Genomic DNA, 17,894 nt, shown 5'->3' with positions numbered 1-17,894 from the left:
TGCAGATCTGACGAGCTCTTCTTCTTTATGCCGACGAACTCGATCAGATCTCTACTCCTCCTCCTCTCTGAAGTTCATGTACTTTTGATCTTCAATCCGACAGGGATTCGCCAACGCTCGAGAATTCCAGATCCAAAAAAATGAGGGCCTGAGGCTGTATTTATAGGCTCAGGGGAGTTCGGGTGGTTGAAACTGTACAACGGCCGATTTTTAGGCCTGGAGACACCCCTGGGCATCTCAGCGAGGCCGAGGAGATTTGTGGATATCTCGTTCATTGGAGGAATCGAGAGGAGATTTTGGTTGTGGTCCTAACTGTAAGAAGGTTTGACCAGGTAAATAGTGGGAGTGGGAGTACAAATCATAGTAGGAGTGTTGACTTGTACAAATCACCCAGTATGGGTTCTTAGTGTCAAGTGATAAGGACTTAACACGAAGGGGTTTGACAATTCGTTAAAGATTGACAGATCAAAATTCCAAGCATTATGTCCGGAATTTAATAATAGGAATGTTGAGTGCACAAACACATAAAAGTTTGAGTGGATTTAACCGAAAGTAATTTTGGTGGTCCCACCGTCAATTAGTTTGATCGGTGGGGGATTTTGTGGTGGAAGACTGTGAGTCATCAAACACCAATGAGAGTTTTGTGAGGGATGATTGATCCAACGAAGTGATCAAATATTATCTCAGCAAAAGAGTGTTCAGAAATCACGTTTGGTTTAGTGGTTGTTACTTTATTTGTAATGATCGGGTTATCCCTAAGAAAATTACATGTAAAAATTCTTCCTGGAACTTTCCGTTACATGAATCATCCACCCCCAGCTTCCTTCGCGAAACTGGGTCTAACTTCATAGTGAGTTACATGACCAGGTTATCCTTAAGAATATTACATGTAAAAATTCTCCAGGAACTTCCCGTCAAGTGTGGGAAACAGTTTAGACTCATATACCTATTGGAGTATCGGGGAGCAGTTTAACCTCATATACCGGTTGGAGGATTAAAATGCAGTTTATACTCGTATACTCTTCGGAGTGATGCCGTTCTTATTTTGCTTATCCTAGCGTTATGACGCCGGATTCAACCAAGGTTTGGATGCTATTCTTTAAAGTAAAGCAAGTCTTGGTTGGATGAAGGATCCTCCTGTGGTACGCGTAGTACTTTGGATCCGTAGTATTATCAGCTTCCTCCTGATTTATGATGGGTGGCAGCTTGATCTTGTTGTTTTCAAGAAGGGTCTCGAAGATGGTCAGCTTCCTCCTGATTTATGATGGGTGGCAGCTTGATCTTGTTGTTTTCAAGAAGGGTCTCGAAGATGGCTGGAACGTCTTCGTCCTCTTGTTGTTTTCAAGAAGGGTCTCGAAGATGGCTGGAACGTCTTCGTCCTTAAATGAGTACTCTTTTTGAAGCCTTGAATCCGAAGTCTTCTGCTGTCTTCAGGGCTGCTGTTGTGATGTCTGATTAACGTCAACAACTGTTGTAGGCGCTTTCCGTTCATCATGGGAAACAAGACTCGGATTCAGAGGGTAAGTCATCGGTTAGCTTCTTTCGACCTTCCTCCTTCTGAGGAAGCATTCGGCCTGCTCTCCGCGCACCTTCAACTCTTTCCAAGTATTGAGCGGCTCTACTCCCATAACGTCCAAGATGTTAATGGACAAGTTGTTATGACAGGTCTGCAAGACGAATTCCTCCGTGACAGGATCCTTGTAGTTCATTGCCTGATTGTGGAAGCGTTTGATGAAGGTATCTACCGACTCTCCGTCTTTCTGTTTCTCATCGAAGAGTGTTCTGATTGACACTTCAGCGTCATCATCGAAGAAATGACCGAGGAACATGCTCTCCATGTCCTACCAGCTAGTGATGCTTCCGGGTTTGAGATGCTGATACCAATCGAAGGTAGGCCCGTGAAGGGTGCCAACGAATGACCGAACCATTAAGGCTTCATTGCCGGAGATCATACCTAAGTGGGACTTGAAGTAGATCAGATGCTGAGTGGGTGAGCTCTTCCCGTCGAACGGCGTGAAGTTGATCAGGTTGAACTTTGCCAGATACGGAATCAAATCCCACTCTTTTGGATAAGGATACGGAACGCCGGTCTTCTTTACCTCTCGAGCAGACATCAGAGCATTAATTTTGCTCTCGAGGTCCTTTATTTTCTCATCCTCGTCTGTATCAGATCTTAGACGATTCCTGAGAGGAATAACAGGGCCACCCCCAGTGTTGTCATCATTGGTGGGACCACCCCTGGCGTTGTTATTCTCAGCGGGGCCACCCCCAGTGTTCTGGTCAACAAGAGGGTTATCAGCATTAAGGTGTTCATCCACATCTGAATCGCTATCTGCTTGGTTAGCAGTGTTCCGGTGGCTGAATTCATCTATCTGATTTGACAAAGCTCGGATTTGTTGGTCGTGCATTTGTCTCATCTCCTGCATAGCCATTTCCACTTCGATTTTGAATGCTTCTTTTTGCTTGGCCAAGGCATCCTCAACCATTTTGGCTACTTCCTCGGTGTTCATAAACACTTCACGGGATTGTCCCGGACTGGATACCGTATTATCAGAAGTGATTGCCGAGTTAGCATCTGATGCTTCATCATCCGAGGATAACCCTCTCTACATTCTCTGATAATCCCTTTGTCTAATAGTTCCTGATCGTAACCGGGTTAGACGATGCGATACAAGCGGATCAGAGCTAGAAGGTCGAATCGATTTTCCCTTATCAACCATATTGATGGTAACCTCTGGGGGTTCGTCACCTTGAACGACCGATCATTTCTTACGGAGACGCTTTGGATTGGACTTAGCCTTTCTGTTGGAGATCCTCTCTAATACCGAGACCCTCTGCGGAGCGGTCTTGGGGTAGCTACACGCTGATAATACTGCCCTGATAATTTTGGTACACAGACAGTGAGATTCCGCTTCCCGGGTACTTCTCTTTCGAGATTTATTCATACCCCCAGCCCGATAGTACAACTCATCGACGTTGCGGTTAGAGAACCTATCGGCTGTTTACATGAATTCTCAGGTATAACGCGTTCGTCTGTCTGACGCGTTTTCCTCTGAGTAAACATTGCCTTGTTAGCATCTGCAGGAGTCACACGTTTGGAATCACACTTTTCTGAGGGTGAAACCTTAACGGGCTCCTGGTTTTCTGCACGCACCCCCAATCGTGTTGTAGAAATCAACTTGTTAGGAGGTCGCGTACTACCCCCAGTCTGGATGTTTGCTCGGGGTTCCTTCAATGGTCCCAAGCGTTCCTTAATAGGTACTTTGCCTCGATCCTTGGGTAGAGAGCCAATGTGATCCTTCAATGGGATTCTAGATTTGGAGAGACCCACACTGTCATAGGGCTTCACCGGAAGTGCGGGAGAAGGATCTGGAGTTAACGAAGGCCAGAGAGCAACGTCGCCTGCTTTTGCCTTAGGCGCTGATTTGGTTTTTGGCATCCAAACTTGTTTGGATCTCAGCGATCTCTTAACTGCCTCATCCTTTTGCATTTCCTGTGCTTTTCACACATGGGTCCGGGCATGCGCAAGCAAGGAGCAGCGCTTCTGGATTCGCTCCTCGAGAGTAGAGCGGGTTCGTTTGACATGAACCCATTCGTTAATTGGAGATCAGGAGGAGGATTCCGATGCTGGTCGTGGCGATAGATTAACCACTTGGTGCTTTCTGAACCCCAGATCTGCTTGGTAATGGAGTCCATCCACCTGATCCAAAGCATTGGCGAATTGGCGCACGAGGTGTTGGCGTTTCCTTTGATGTGCTCTCGTTGATAGAGTTAGCACGACTTCAGCAGTCGGCTCCTTGATCGCGAAGGAGTTCAGATCTACAGATCTGGTCTCATTGGATGCCAGTGGATCATTGCAAGGTGCAACTATAGCAGCGACGACGTGGAGATCGACTTCTTGGGTCTTCAGATTTGGAGACCGGTGGATCTTCTGGGAAGAGGAGATCTTCCTACACTTATGAGGAGGAGAAGATCCGAAGGAGGAGGAGGAGATGTATTCTTCAAATTTCTGTTGGTCGAATTCGTACTCGACCTCTTCAGCCATGGGGATCTTAATCGTCGGCTACGGCACGACAGCCTCGGCAGTGAGGCTGTTGGCTCCCACTGTGGTCACCAGCTTGTTTGCGGAGAAAATTGTTTGATTCGTTGCGGGATTCATTACAAACTTCAGACGTTTACAACAAAAACAAAAATTAGTCTTTTTGTAAGACCTTTACACAATGAAAACAAAAAAATACAATTCTCTTCAAACAGCGCAGAGATCGTTTATCGCTTTTCTGCTTGCGTGGGATCTTGGCCTGTGACGGAGACGTTGATATCCGTGGACCACCGTTGATCAGATCTGATTGCTGAAAAATTGGGCAGAGCTTCGTCGATTCGCGAAGGAATCAAGTAGCTGTAACGCTTATCTCGGCAACAGCGAGATAATTGCTCTTCTTAAGATCACCACAACGGGGTAATCTTAAGGGACGAACACGAGAATTGCAGATCTGACGAGCTCTTCTTCTTTATACCGATGAACTCGATTAGATCTCTACTCCTCCTCCTCTCTGAAGTTCTTGTACTTTTGATCTTCAATCCGGCAAGGCTTCGCCAATGCTCGAGAATTCCAGATCTAAAAAAATGAGGGCCTGAGGCTGTATTTATAGGCTCAGGGGAGTTCGGGTGAATGAAACTGCACAACAGCCAATTTTTAGGCCTGGAGACACCCCTGGGCATCTCAGCAAGGCCGAGACACCCTAGGGTGTCTCGGCCTTGGCCGAGACACCTTGGGGTGTCTCGCTTGTGCCGAGACACCTTGGGGTGTCTCAACTCAGACTGAGACCCTTTTTTCATACACTTGTCCGTTTCCGCCGTAATTTTTTCGTCCGAACTTGGATTTGAGTGATTCAAAGTGCGTTGGAAATACGATGAGGAGTTCTATAAGCTCTATTGATTAGGTCATTATGGATTAAGCTAGGATAGGAGCATCGTTTTGTCTTTTATAAGCGATGCGGGACTCCCGATCAGTTTGTGTCTTCGTTATTCTGAAATTTTGTTACTTCACGTAGTTCGTCGATTCACTTCAAGTGTTCATCGACATCAATCAAGCTTCTGTGACTTGGAGAGTGATGTTCCTCATCTTCTCTTAGCTTTGAGATGTTCGTGGAGACCTATAGATAATTTTTGACGCCTACAGTAGGGTGTAGGATAGATCGGCTGTGTGGCCATCCTTCTCTCTTCAGGTGGCGGCTGGCGATTGGAGGAGATGTCATTCGTGCATAGAGAAGCATCATGGCAATTTTTGGGGAAATGACTTGTAAGCCGAATAAGCGACTGGGGCACGAGGGTTGTCAGAATAGAGATCTTGATGGGACTAATCAGTACTGTTGTGTCGATTGACATCTGAAATAATCTTGATCGGCTCTTATCCCTTTGGCCGATGCGGGTTGATCTGCGAGCCATCATTATGATTTATCAACCCAATAGCCGAGTAGGCTTCGGGTCGGGTGTATAGTCAAGTCATCTACTTGAGGAGTCATCTTAATTGTAAGGGGGCGACTGATCCCACACTTTGAGTCGGTCATGATGACCTGTTGATCGAAATATGGCTTGTCTGCTCATCTAGTCGAGGGACTTGGCTCTGACTGGGCTTTTGAGCCTCTAAGTTGATTTAGACCATAGCTCGCTCGGTCTTATGTAGACATTCTCCCGATATCTCTATTTTAGTATGGTGACCGACTATAACAGTTGGCCCCTTTCAGTCAGAGCTGACTTTGGTTGGGTCCGAGTGAAAATAGAAATGAGTTTTCTCAGTATATTTGAGATTTTCTAGCCCATTGTTCGTGGCTTAGGAACGTGATGTGGGATGCGCTTAATCGCCAATCTTTCGTGGATTGATGTTGTCGGTTTTGGGAACTGCTTCTTCATAGGAAATGAGGCGTCAGGGGTTAGAGCAGGCGGAATTTTTCTTTGCCAATTGATTGGTGTGAGCGGCGGTTTGTATCTCTAACGACCCGTTTCAAATTCCTGAAGTGTATCTGCATTGGTTGCTCTAAGGATTTAGCCTTTTGAATTCTCCCGCCTGCTTCTACAGGGGCTTATAAATAGTTGCCGACGCTGTTGAAAGAGTACTCTATCTCAAGAACATTTCTCTTCGTACATTCTTTCACTTCTTCCTAAGAGATTTTATCATGGCCTTTCCTTAGAATGACCGCGAGAGGAAGCTCAGGGTCCTTTATCTGTCTAGGTCGAAGACGACATTAGACGAGGCAAACTGGTTACATGATGAATATGACATCTCTCGTGTGATGATGACCATAGGGGCACCGAACAACCTAACTTCGGTGCATATGCACGGTGGAGATCGAGTACCTCTTTATCTGGCGCATCTGCAGTGCCCCCCCCCCCTGCCACTACATCCCTTTGTTAGGGAGGTTTTTGCGGCTCTTGGGGTTTCCCCTGCCAATTCCACCCACATACCATCTGCACTTTGATAGTGTTTATAGACGTCTGCTCCGAGGCAGATGTGGTGCTCAGCATTAGCTTGTTGGGGCACGTGGTCAGTGTGGGGTCCGCTGAGGGGGACCCCCACTATTTCTTTTGCTATCGAGGTAGTTTCTGCTTGGATACCGACCTCCCAGAGCTGAACAAAGAATGGAAGAGACTCTTCGTCTGGGTCTTCGGCACCAATAATATATTGTCCTGCTCGGGTTGGCCCGAGGTGCAGGAGAAGGTACTAGAGTGAAGGGCTCTTAGTGACCATGAGGCCAAAGATCTCGAGAAGCTTCATGGTATTCTCCGTCTTCAAGAGTCTAGAGCTTTGGATGGAGAAGAATTCCTAGAGATGGGAGGGTCCTCCTCGTCCTCCTCCGGCTCCGAAGTGACAGTCCTTCCTCTACCAATCGAGGTCTGTAAAAGAGGTGCTGACTCGGAGGAGCCGAGTTCTTCCAGAAGGCCTTTAAAGAAGATGAAGAGAGATTCTGAGGGTGATGACCCTAAGCCTTAGGAAAGAGCTTTAAGAATAGATGTCGTTCTCCTTCCCCCTTTCTCTTTCTTTCTCTTTTCTTTTTCTTCTTTTTTTTCTTTTTTTTGCAAGCCCTGTTGGGCCCCTTTTTTATAAAAAAGAGATGTACAAAACTCCTTTTTGAATGAGAGTGATTTCTCCTATCTTTTACTTTTGAGAGTTATTGAAATGATTTGAACATGTTGAAACTCTACTTTTTCCCAGTAATGTCGGTCCCTTGGGGCCTTTTCTTGGGTTCATCTAGGTAGGGAACCATAAATATAGCGCCGACTTGAGGATTCTTTGTACCTTGGGCAACTTTTGATACGGAATCAACAGTTTTGGAACCGGCTAAGAAGTCATTGAACCTTAGGTCTATCTTTTAGGATGTGCCAAGGACTTTGTGTCGACTGAGAAGTCATTTTGCCTCGGGCTTATTCTTTAGGAAGTGCCAAGGGCTTTGTGCCGACTGAGAAGTCATTGTGCATTGGTCTTATTCTTTAGGAAGTGCCAAGGGCTTTTTCCAGATTGAGAAGTCGTTTTGCCTTGGTTTTACCCAGATTAGGGACTAAGGGTTTTGTTCCGACTGAGAAGTCATTTTGCCTTAGACTTATCCAGGTTAGGGACCAAGGGTTTTTTTCCCAACTGAGAAGTCGTTTTGCCTTGGTTTTACCCAGATTAGGGACCAAATGCTTTTTCCCGACTGAGAAGTTGTTTTACCTTAGTTTTACCTTAGTTTTACCTTAGTTTTACCCAGATTAGGGACCAAGGGCTTTGTTCCGGCTGAGAAGTCATTTTGCCTTGGACTTATTCTTTAGAAAGAGCCAAGAGCTTTTTCCCGACTAAGAAGTCATTTTGCCTTGATTTTATCTAGATTAGGGATCAAGGGTTTTGATTTGACTGAAAAGTCACTGTGTCTAGGTGACTAGGTCTTGATGCTGACTGAGAAGTCATTTTGTCTTGGTTTTACCTAGATTAGGTACCAAAGGCTTTTACCACTATGGACGATGAGAGCAGAAGGAATCGAACCATACGTTGTGCCTTTGTCTTACCTTTAAGAAGAGCCAAGAGCTTTGTTCTGACTGAGAAGTCGTTGTGCCTAGGTGACTAGGTTTTGATGTCGACTAAGAAGTCGTTTTGCCTTGGTTTTACCTACATTAGGTACCAAAGGCTTTGTACCGACTAAGGAGTCGTTGTGCCTCGGGCTTACCTAGATTAGGGGCTAAGGACTTTATGCCGACTAAGAAGTCGTTGTGCCTTGGGTCCATCTTGAGGTGGTGCCAAGGCCCTGTAATCGATTATGGAGTCGTCATGCCTTGTGCTATCCAAAGGCGACGCTGAGGTCTTGTATCCGACTAAGGAGTCGTTATGTCTTGGGCCTATCCTGAGGTGGCACCAAAATTGTTGACTGAGAAGTCGTCGAGTGTCGGGCCTATCCTGAGGCGGCGCCGAGGTCTTGTAACCGACTAAGGAGTCATTATGCCTTGGGCCTATCCTGCGGTGGTGCCAAAACTGTTGATTGAGAAGTCGTCGAGTGTTGGGCCTATCCTGGGGTGGCACTGAGGTCTTATAACCAACTGAGGAGTCATTGTGCCTCGGGCTTACCCAGATTAGGGGGCCAAAGACTTTATGTCGCTATGGTCGATGAGAGCAGACAGAATCGAACCATATGTTATGCCTTAGGATTACATTTAAGAAGAGCCAAGGGCTTGCATTTTTCCCTAGGGCCGGGAATCGCCTGTGGGAAACAACAAAAAGGATTGTGCCTTGGTATTACCCTGAGGAGGTACCAAGGATTTTCATCGACTTAGTCGGGTGCCCAGCTGACTAGGTCTTTAATGTCTTTCTTTTCATTTTTGACATTTTCATTGATTATTAGAATTTATACATGATAGAGTATAATTCATTCATATTTATTCCGTCGGATGATGCCGACTTCATGTTTCTTGTCCGTGTATATCTTGAAGACGGCTTTTGGCTGGGGATAAAGTCACTGAGACGGAGCTTCATTGGCTGTTTCTTTTTCACCTATGAACCTTCCTGCCTTGATGAGAGTGAGTTGTTGCTTCATTGGCTGCCTTTGTTGCCAAACTGAGTAACATTCGGAATCAGGGATTGCTCTTTCTCTTGATGGTGAGCTGTTAGGCTTTTTAGGTGTTGTTGAGTTACTGGAATATTTGCCATTTCATCAGCCAAGGACCTGCTTGGAGGCTTTGCTGAGATCATTACCGGTGGACGGTGGACATGGTGATTTTTAACAGATCTTGCTTGTCCATCGTCGGTTGCTCTGTTAGGCCTGATATTCCATTATTTGAGCTTTTGTAAGATATTGCTTGACGAAGGTGGCCCAGACAACTTTTATGATGGGGGCTTCTTGTTGGCGAGAGCCCTATGCGTTGAAGCTTTGGCCCCATGGTGGGCACCAAACTATTGATGCTCGTGAACAAACAGTCGATGGGGATTTCTCGCTATCGGATATAGTTTCGATCCTAGCGATGATGGGTAAGAAAGAGAGGATAAATGTTGGGACCGACTCCTCCTCTGACTTTATGCCCAATACTGAGCATGCAGGGTGGACTGATAGTCTGCACATGTAAGAATCACAGGAATATGGGGCTAGTTTCCATGTGGTACCTCCGATGGTTAAGTCAGTTAGTGAACTTGGGGAGGGTTTTTTGAGAGGCCCTTGGGCCATTGAGGTCCTTGCAGAGAGTTTTTATCGAGAGTTATTAAAATGCTCTTGATGTAAAAAAAAAGATCCCAAAGGGGAGTAAAGCGCAATTGTAAGAAGAAGTAAAGATCCCACCCCCTGCTCTTACCTTCCTTACCTCCTTTTATAGCCACCCCACCTCCAGGAGTTTGACCCTCAGTTTTTGTTGACTACACACAGGAGGCAGTTTGAAAGGTGAACAAACAGGCTGCTAAGTCATCTTTCTCCTTCCAGGTGTCGGCAGACGACTGGAAGGGAAGTCATTCAGTGTCAAGGGAGAAATGTCTTCTCAGTGCCCTGGGTTTGTCGAGAGGCAGAGTGTAGGATAGGTCAACTGTGTGGTCATCCTTCTCTCTCCAGGAGGCGGCTGACGATTGGAGGAGAAGTCATTCGTGCACAGAGAAGCATCATGATAATTTTCTGGGAAATGACTTGTAAGCGGAATAAGCGACTGAGGCATGAGGGTTGTCAGAATAGAGATCTTGATGGGACTAATCAGTACTATTGTGTCGATTGACATTTGAAATGATCTTGTTCACCTCTTGTCCCTTTAGTCGAGGCGGGTTGATCTGCGAGCCATCATTATGATTTGGTGACCCGATAGTCGAGTGGGCTTCGGGTCGGGTGTATAGTCGAGTCGTCTGCTTGAGGAGTCATCTTAATTGTGAGGGGACGACTGATCCCGCACTTCAAGTCGGTCATGATGACTTGTTGATCAAAATATGGCTTGTCTGCTCATCTAGTCGAGGGACTTGGCTCTGACTGGGCTTTTGAGCCTCTAAGTTGATTTGGACCATAGCTCGCTTGGGCTTATGCAAACATTCTCCCGATATCTCTATTTTAGTATGGTGACCGACCATAACACCGCTGAACTTTTCTATCAGCTTATTAAATAAAATTGCTTGGATACGTGTTTCCTGTAAAAGGCACAATGTAGAATAAATTACGTAATCAAGGTAATATGAAAATTATATGGAATAATAACAATGTGAAATTCGTTTAACCTCTTCATCAATTCGAATCAACTTTTGCTTATTCCCTTCTCCATTCTTAAAGGAGTCTATAGTATTACATAAGACACGAACATTTATAATCCATTATTTTTGATAAATTTTTAACTCTCGAATCGGGATGTTGGCTTGATCATTAGTTTCACCTTGATCAGATGACATGCTTTACAAAAAAATATAATTTATAGAGATAATTCGGAGTTAATACCTTACAAAATATATGCTTTTTTAACCTTTTTGAATCACATAGTGTTGCTTCCATCTCTACCTTTTTTTTTTGGTAGGATTTGATAAGATTTTATAAGATGAAAGTTGAGTTTGGATTATATTTAAATGAGATAGAAGATACAAAAGTGTAAACAACATTTATTACATAGTTATGAGTGCAGTTTTTCAAGTGAGGTGGGGAGGGAAAAAATCAATTGTAACTGATGTCTTATCAATTACAATTAATATTTAATATAACAATTTCAAATTATAATGGAGTGACCATATTAATAGCAGAAAATGGGGGTTTAATTGAATAGTGGTAGTGAATGAAATTCAGAGGAGTATTTATTACATAACATTTAGTACATAGTTAAGAGTGCGATTTTTCAAGTGAGGTGTGGAGGGAAACAACTAATTGTAACTTATGTCTTATCAATTGCAATTAATATTTAATAAAACAATTACAGATATATAAAGGAGTGACAATTACATACATACATAGTTATGAGTGCGTTTTTTCAAGTGAGGAGTGGAGGGAAAAAATAAATTGTAACTGATATCTTATCAATTACAATTAATATTTAATAAAACAATTGCAAATATACATAGTTATGGTTTATGCATGTATCTATATGTTTTATTATGTATGTGTTATGTTTTGTATGTATGCGTTTTAACATAAATTTGTATGTTTTATGTATGTGTTATGTTATGTATGTATATGTTTTAACATAAATTTGAGGGTATTTTTGGAAGAAATATTTTAACATGCCAACACACTTTTATAATAGTATTAGATTAGATATATATGATCTTTCACAAGAGTTCAGAAATAAGAAGGAATTTTAGCATAGTACAGAACATGGATTGACATTCTGTTTTTCCATTAATTACAGTGTGATCGAAAACTTCTCTAAAAGAGCAAATTAAAAAGAAAGAAAAAGTACATTACACCACCAGTTAATAACTGGACAAATTTTCCAGCTATGGTTTATCACAAAAAATCTAATACTATTATAAAAGTGTGTTGGTATGTTAAAATATTTCTTCAAAAATACCCTCTAAACACATACATGCACATATAAATATATAAAATAAAAACATGCATATATAATCACATCACATACATACATGATCACATGCATACATTACATAAATAAATCAACTTAATTAGTTATGATTATTATTATTCAATTATCTATTTTTATACTAAAATATAGATAGTTTTACTAATTAGTAAATTTGCGTAGTTATATTGTATTGTACATATATTATAACTATATTATACTACACATTACATCATAATCAAAGAAATATGTACAAATATTGTATATTCTATTATACACATTATAATTTTTATATGTGTGGCGTGGTATGTTCACCATTGAGTAGGTTGAAATTAAATTATATTAAAATAAAGATAATTTTACAAATTATATTATTCTATTCATTATATCATAAGCAAACAACTATATACAATAATGTAGTATAATATTATATACTCAATAATTGGGGGTTATGTGTGGGCCATAGTATGAGTTGGGTGAAAATTTTCTATTATAAAATATAATTTTTTTTTATTCAATAAAGTACTCATCTATAGCCTCCGCACATTCTTAAACTCTTAATTAATTATCTATCAATTTTTCATTTAATCACTTACCCATAACTTCAATGTTCTTTAATTCTATTCATTAATCTCTCCATCATTTTGTAATCAATTTCCCCGCTCTCTTTTAATGCATGCATTACATGATTTACTATCCTCTCTACTAATGCAAATTTCACCTTTTTACTCTCTCAAATTTTAATAATCACAACATTAATCTCTCCATCACTTTGCAATCAATTCTTTCACCTTTTTACTCTCTCAAATTTTAATAATCACAACATTAATCTCTCCATCACTTTGCAATCAATTCTATTCACCTTTTTACTCCTCAAATTTTAATAATCACAACATTAATCTCTCCATCACTTTGCAATCAATTCTATTCACCTTTTTACTCTCTTAAATTTTAATAATCACAATTATGCTCTCTAATATTAATCTTCATTAAATATTCTACATTACCTCTAATAACTAACCGCGTAATTCAAAATTTTTAATTTCTTCTATAACAGATGCAAGATTTTACCATCATCAATGCCCTCCCTTAATTGAATTCAAATTACTGTTCATTTCATTGGTTCATCTCCTCTTCATCATAAAAAAAATCTTTATAACCAGGAAACTTGAGAGGCTCTAACAGAATTTTTTTACTCTTCCATAGAAGCATGAACACTTCATTCTTTCTCAGTTTCCTACCATGAAAAAAATACTAGGGAAGATTTGGAGCGGATCCTTCAGCAAGAAATATTTTAGTGAGTTGAATCTCGATATCAGTTATCCTTAAGTTTTCATTAATGAACAATTTGTGTATTTAATGTCTAATGTTGTAGGTGCATGTATTAATATACAGCGCAAAGACAAAGTGGTCGTCAAGCTGGTATGTGAAAGTTTAGAACTTGATTTTCGAGAAAATAACTACTTTGAATTGAAATTATTAGTTTATATATTGGAGTTAAATTTATATGCATTGTCTATGAGAACATAAGTAGGATTTATACTGCTCTCTTTTAGTTCTTCTGATATCAAGGAGCTTTTTAAATTTATAGATTTTTTTTATAAATGATGACCTTGATTGTTTGTTAGTTTCATGACATTTGATGCTTCAAATAGGATCATAGTGACAAATTTAATTTAAGGAAGGCTCAATTTTTGCAAGGTAATAATGCATTGGACCTTTTTTGTTTTTTCCTTAGGATTTCTATTAATCACTTTTAGCTCTTTCAATATCGTGGAACTTTCTACATTTATGAATTTTTGTTACTTTTATGAAAATTCATGCTTTAAACTAATATTTTTAGTATTTGCAAATTAATATCACATAAATATTCATCTAATCAATATCAAATTATTTTATTAATTTTAGCTTATCAATTATCTAATAAATTAACATTTATTAATTCTAATAAAACTAATACTTATAAAATATTAATAAATTAGATTTAACTAAATTATAAATAATTTACTTTAATAAATATTAATTTGTTAGTTTAAAATTAAATATTATTATTGAAATTATTAGTTCAAATAAATTATTATTTTTTAATATTCATGTTACTAAATTATTAGTTTATTAGTGTTAGTCGTATAAAATTATTATGTTATTAGTATTATTAGTTTTGTTTAAAATAGTTAGTTCAATAAATTTTAATTGTTAGTTTTTATTAAATATCAAATCTAATGAACAATACTTCAATTGTTCACGTGCAACGCACGTGCACTTATCTATACATTGAAAAATAAAACTTAAGATATGATATTTAAAATAAAAAGTGAATGTAAAAGAGGAATAGTTATCTATCTATTATCATCTTAGCGTGAAATTAAAATAAGAAAATAATAAGCTATGATTCATGAATGAGATACATAACTAGAGGGGGAGAGAGGGGGGGTGTGGAACCATAGTTTAATATTTTATTTTTGCTAGAGCTTCAGTTGTCGAGGTACTATTTGGATCTTTATATTATTAGCTTTTGTTGCCATGAAAAGCGGGATGGAAATATGTTGTTTTATTTTTGTTAGAGTGTTGCTACAGGGACTCCAAAATATGGGACCTTGCATGGGACAGGTGAGGTGTCGCCTCCCTGTCCCATGATGCACTGTTCATGAATAGTGCATCACGGGACATGGAGGCGACACCTCACATGTCCCACTCAAGGTCCCCTATTTTACGGTCTCTAAGGCATTTTTATTTTTGTTAAATTACTTGCCCCACCAATGATCCGATTAATCCCATAGGAACATGAGAACAAGAACAAGAACAATGACACACACAAAAATATCAATTTATTAATCTCCAGACTAGAAGATTTGTGTGCTAATTCAACTTAACATTAATTTGAAAATAACATGTTTGATAGCCTCTCTCATGCATAAAATGATTGACCAAGTATTTTTTAAACATATTAAATGCATGTGTAAAAAATCTTCAAAGAGGAGCTTCTATCCCTAAACTTTTTTCTATTACACTTATATATCTTTAAACGAACATTATGATTATCCACTACACTTGCTATCCCTAAAATTTTTCTTAACAAACATAAAATGATAGTGCTTTTTTGCATTTGAGTTTTCTGAAGTTACTAATGATGATCATTTCAAAGGATAGTTCACACACACAAAAGGTATCATCATAAAAAATAAACGTAAAATTAAATACACGTGCAGCACACGTGCACCCATACTAATAGCTTAAAGAATATGCAGCTAGTTACCAGAATTTATTAAATTGCCCCCCACACACACACAATAGCTTAAAGTATTTTGCCCATGCTCGCATGACGAGTCTTACAAATAAAATATTGCAGCTAATGAGATATAAAGCCTTTATGTATTAACTTAATCTAAAACATCTCATGTTTAAATCCCAATCTTGTGATATTTGTATTAAATTTTAACTTACTTAGAAAAGTATATATGATTTTAAAACATCCATTAAACATCTTCAAAATCCAAATATTTTGGATTTGTGTAAATAATTTTTTATTTTTTAGATCGTAGAGAATATTTTTATAATTGGATTTTTTAATGTTATAAATGTTTACAAATTATATGTTTTTAATGTTGTCTTATGTACTATTAATATTTTAAAAAGAGACACGAGTGAACTAAAATAACCTCTTTATAAAAATCAATAAAGACATGATATCAAATAAATAAAAAAGAACAAAATGATCAATATTATTTCAAGAGGAAGTTGAATTTATCAAATTTAATTATAATATTGCATTCATGATTTTAGGGTTAATTTTAGAAGAAAATTTCGATTGTGGTAGATGTCTTAAAAACTCCCTCTCAACTATTTTAATTTGAGAAAACCTCCTAAAATTTAGATATATTATAGATAGCTCTACTCAACTTTGAAGATAAGAGTACACCCCTACAACCATGAGGTGTCTCACAAAACCACCTAATCTTTCACACTTTTCTCACCAAACCCCTCTTCGTCATTTCTAAATGTAAAATAACTGAAATGCCCATTTGATGATCAGTCCATTCAATTATAAAGAAATACCCAATAAGTAAATTAAAAAAATTGTAACTCCTTATTCAAATTATAACAATATAATTTAACACAGATATAATGTTGTAACTCCTTATTCATTTTTTGTAACTATTTATTCCAGTTTTGTACCCAGTTATCTCTATTTTATAACTCATAGTTCTGGAAAAAAAATTTGTAACTCCTTATTCATTTTTTATAACTCTTTAGTCCAGTTTTGTACTTAGTTATTGAAATTTTATAGCTCTCAGTTCTGGAAAAAAAAATTATAACTCCTTATCATTTTTTATAACTATTTAGACCAATTTGTACCCAGTTATCTCTATTTTATAACTCATAATTCTAGAAAAAAAAATTGTAACTCCTTATTCAATTTTTGTAACTCTTAAGGTACATATAACCACACGGTTCAACAAACACATAATTGTATCCATACATTATACTAGAACACATGATTAATCCATACAACCACATTATCAATTCGTAAACTTAAGGTACGCACAGTTCAAGGAACACATAATTGTATCCATACAAACATAACTTTAGTTCAAATTATCACATTATACCGGAACACATGATTAATCCATACAACCACATTATCAACTCGCAAACTTAATGTACAAATAACCACACGGTTCAAAGAACACATAATTGCATCCATATATACATAACTTTAGTTCAAATTATCACATTATACTGAAACACATGATTAATTTTTTGTAACTCGAGGAAAATAAACTTGCAAACTACTTTGTTTTGACCCTCCATTAACTTTCTCGACCTCCACCAACAATATTTTTCATCTACAAAAAAATTGCAACTTTATTATGACAAACACATCGAAATGAAAAAAAAATCATCAAATTAAGATTAAAGATAATACCTTAGCTAGTCGAGGGCGGCTAGGCGACGAGGGTGGGCGGGTGACGGAGAGGAGAGTGCGGGTGAACGGCAGCGAGGAGTCAGCGAGTAGGGACGACGGGTGGGGACGACGGAGGACGCGGGGCGATGAGAGGAGGAGAGGGGAGAGAGGCGAGAGTGAGAACTGAGATCTCAGATCTAATTTGGGGGGGAAGGGGGCTGATTTTTTTGTGGGGGGGTGGGGGGGCGGGGTGGAATGAAGATATGAGAGGGATGGAATTAGTTTGTGTTATTTTAAATTAGAGGGTTAAGATTTGCTTTCAGTCCTTAGATGCCACCCTAAAGAAAGAGCAGTCCTTACGTAAAATAGCATATTAGGTTAGAGGGCTAAGATTTTGCATCCTTTGATTCATAGTAGTAGAGTACAAAACGTATAGGTATAGTATTTATATACGTTCTAGATAGTTATTATATGTATAGCTATACGTAGGTGCCTTAATTATAAGGGTCATATAGTGGATATATACCTAGGTTATTATAGGTTACTATATTATTATACTCATCTAGGTGTGTATATTAGTTTACTCGATAGGCGGGGATCTTATATATACGTAATGACGTATATAGATGTCCACCAAACTTCCTAACCACACTCGTTTATTAATATAAAAAGTATTCTCATATCATGCAAGGATCCCTAGGTAATATGAGTGGCTAAAAAGTTTGGTGGATAACTTTTTGTTATCTACTTAAGTTGACACAAGTTTTGTTTTATAAGAGAGAGAGAGAGAGAGAGAGAGAGAGAGAGAGATTACATTTATATTTAATTGGCAAAATGAAAAATACAAAAAGGCTCCGGAGAAGCTTTTGCCGCTGACTAGCATTGTACAAATCACCAAGGGCCTAATATCCAATGGCAAGGTAGAAACCGGAGTACGATTTTCCAGGAATCAACGAAACATTCAGAGGAAATTGTTTGCATAGGCGATCGGCTTAACATCTGGGTA

At 39.0% G+C, this 17,894-nt stretch overlaps 1 pseudogene; it reads right to left on the bottom strand.

Moving 5' to 3' along the window:
• Positions 17,838-17,894, bottom strand: part of LOC109822870 — a 33,199-nt pseudogene continuing 33,142 nt past the window's right edge.

The sequence above is a fragment of the Asparagus officinalis genome, chromosome 1, assembly GCF_001876935.1.
Source record: "Asparagus officinalis chromosome 1, Aspof.V1, whole genome shotgun sequence".
Classification (NCBI taxonomy): Eukaryota; Viridiplantae; Streptophyta; class Magnoliopsida; order Asparagales; family Asparagaceae; genus Asparagus; species Asparagus officinalis.
This window is presented reverse-complemented; position numbering and strand designations above follow the sequence as displayed.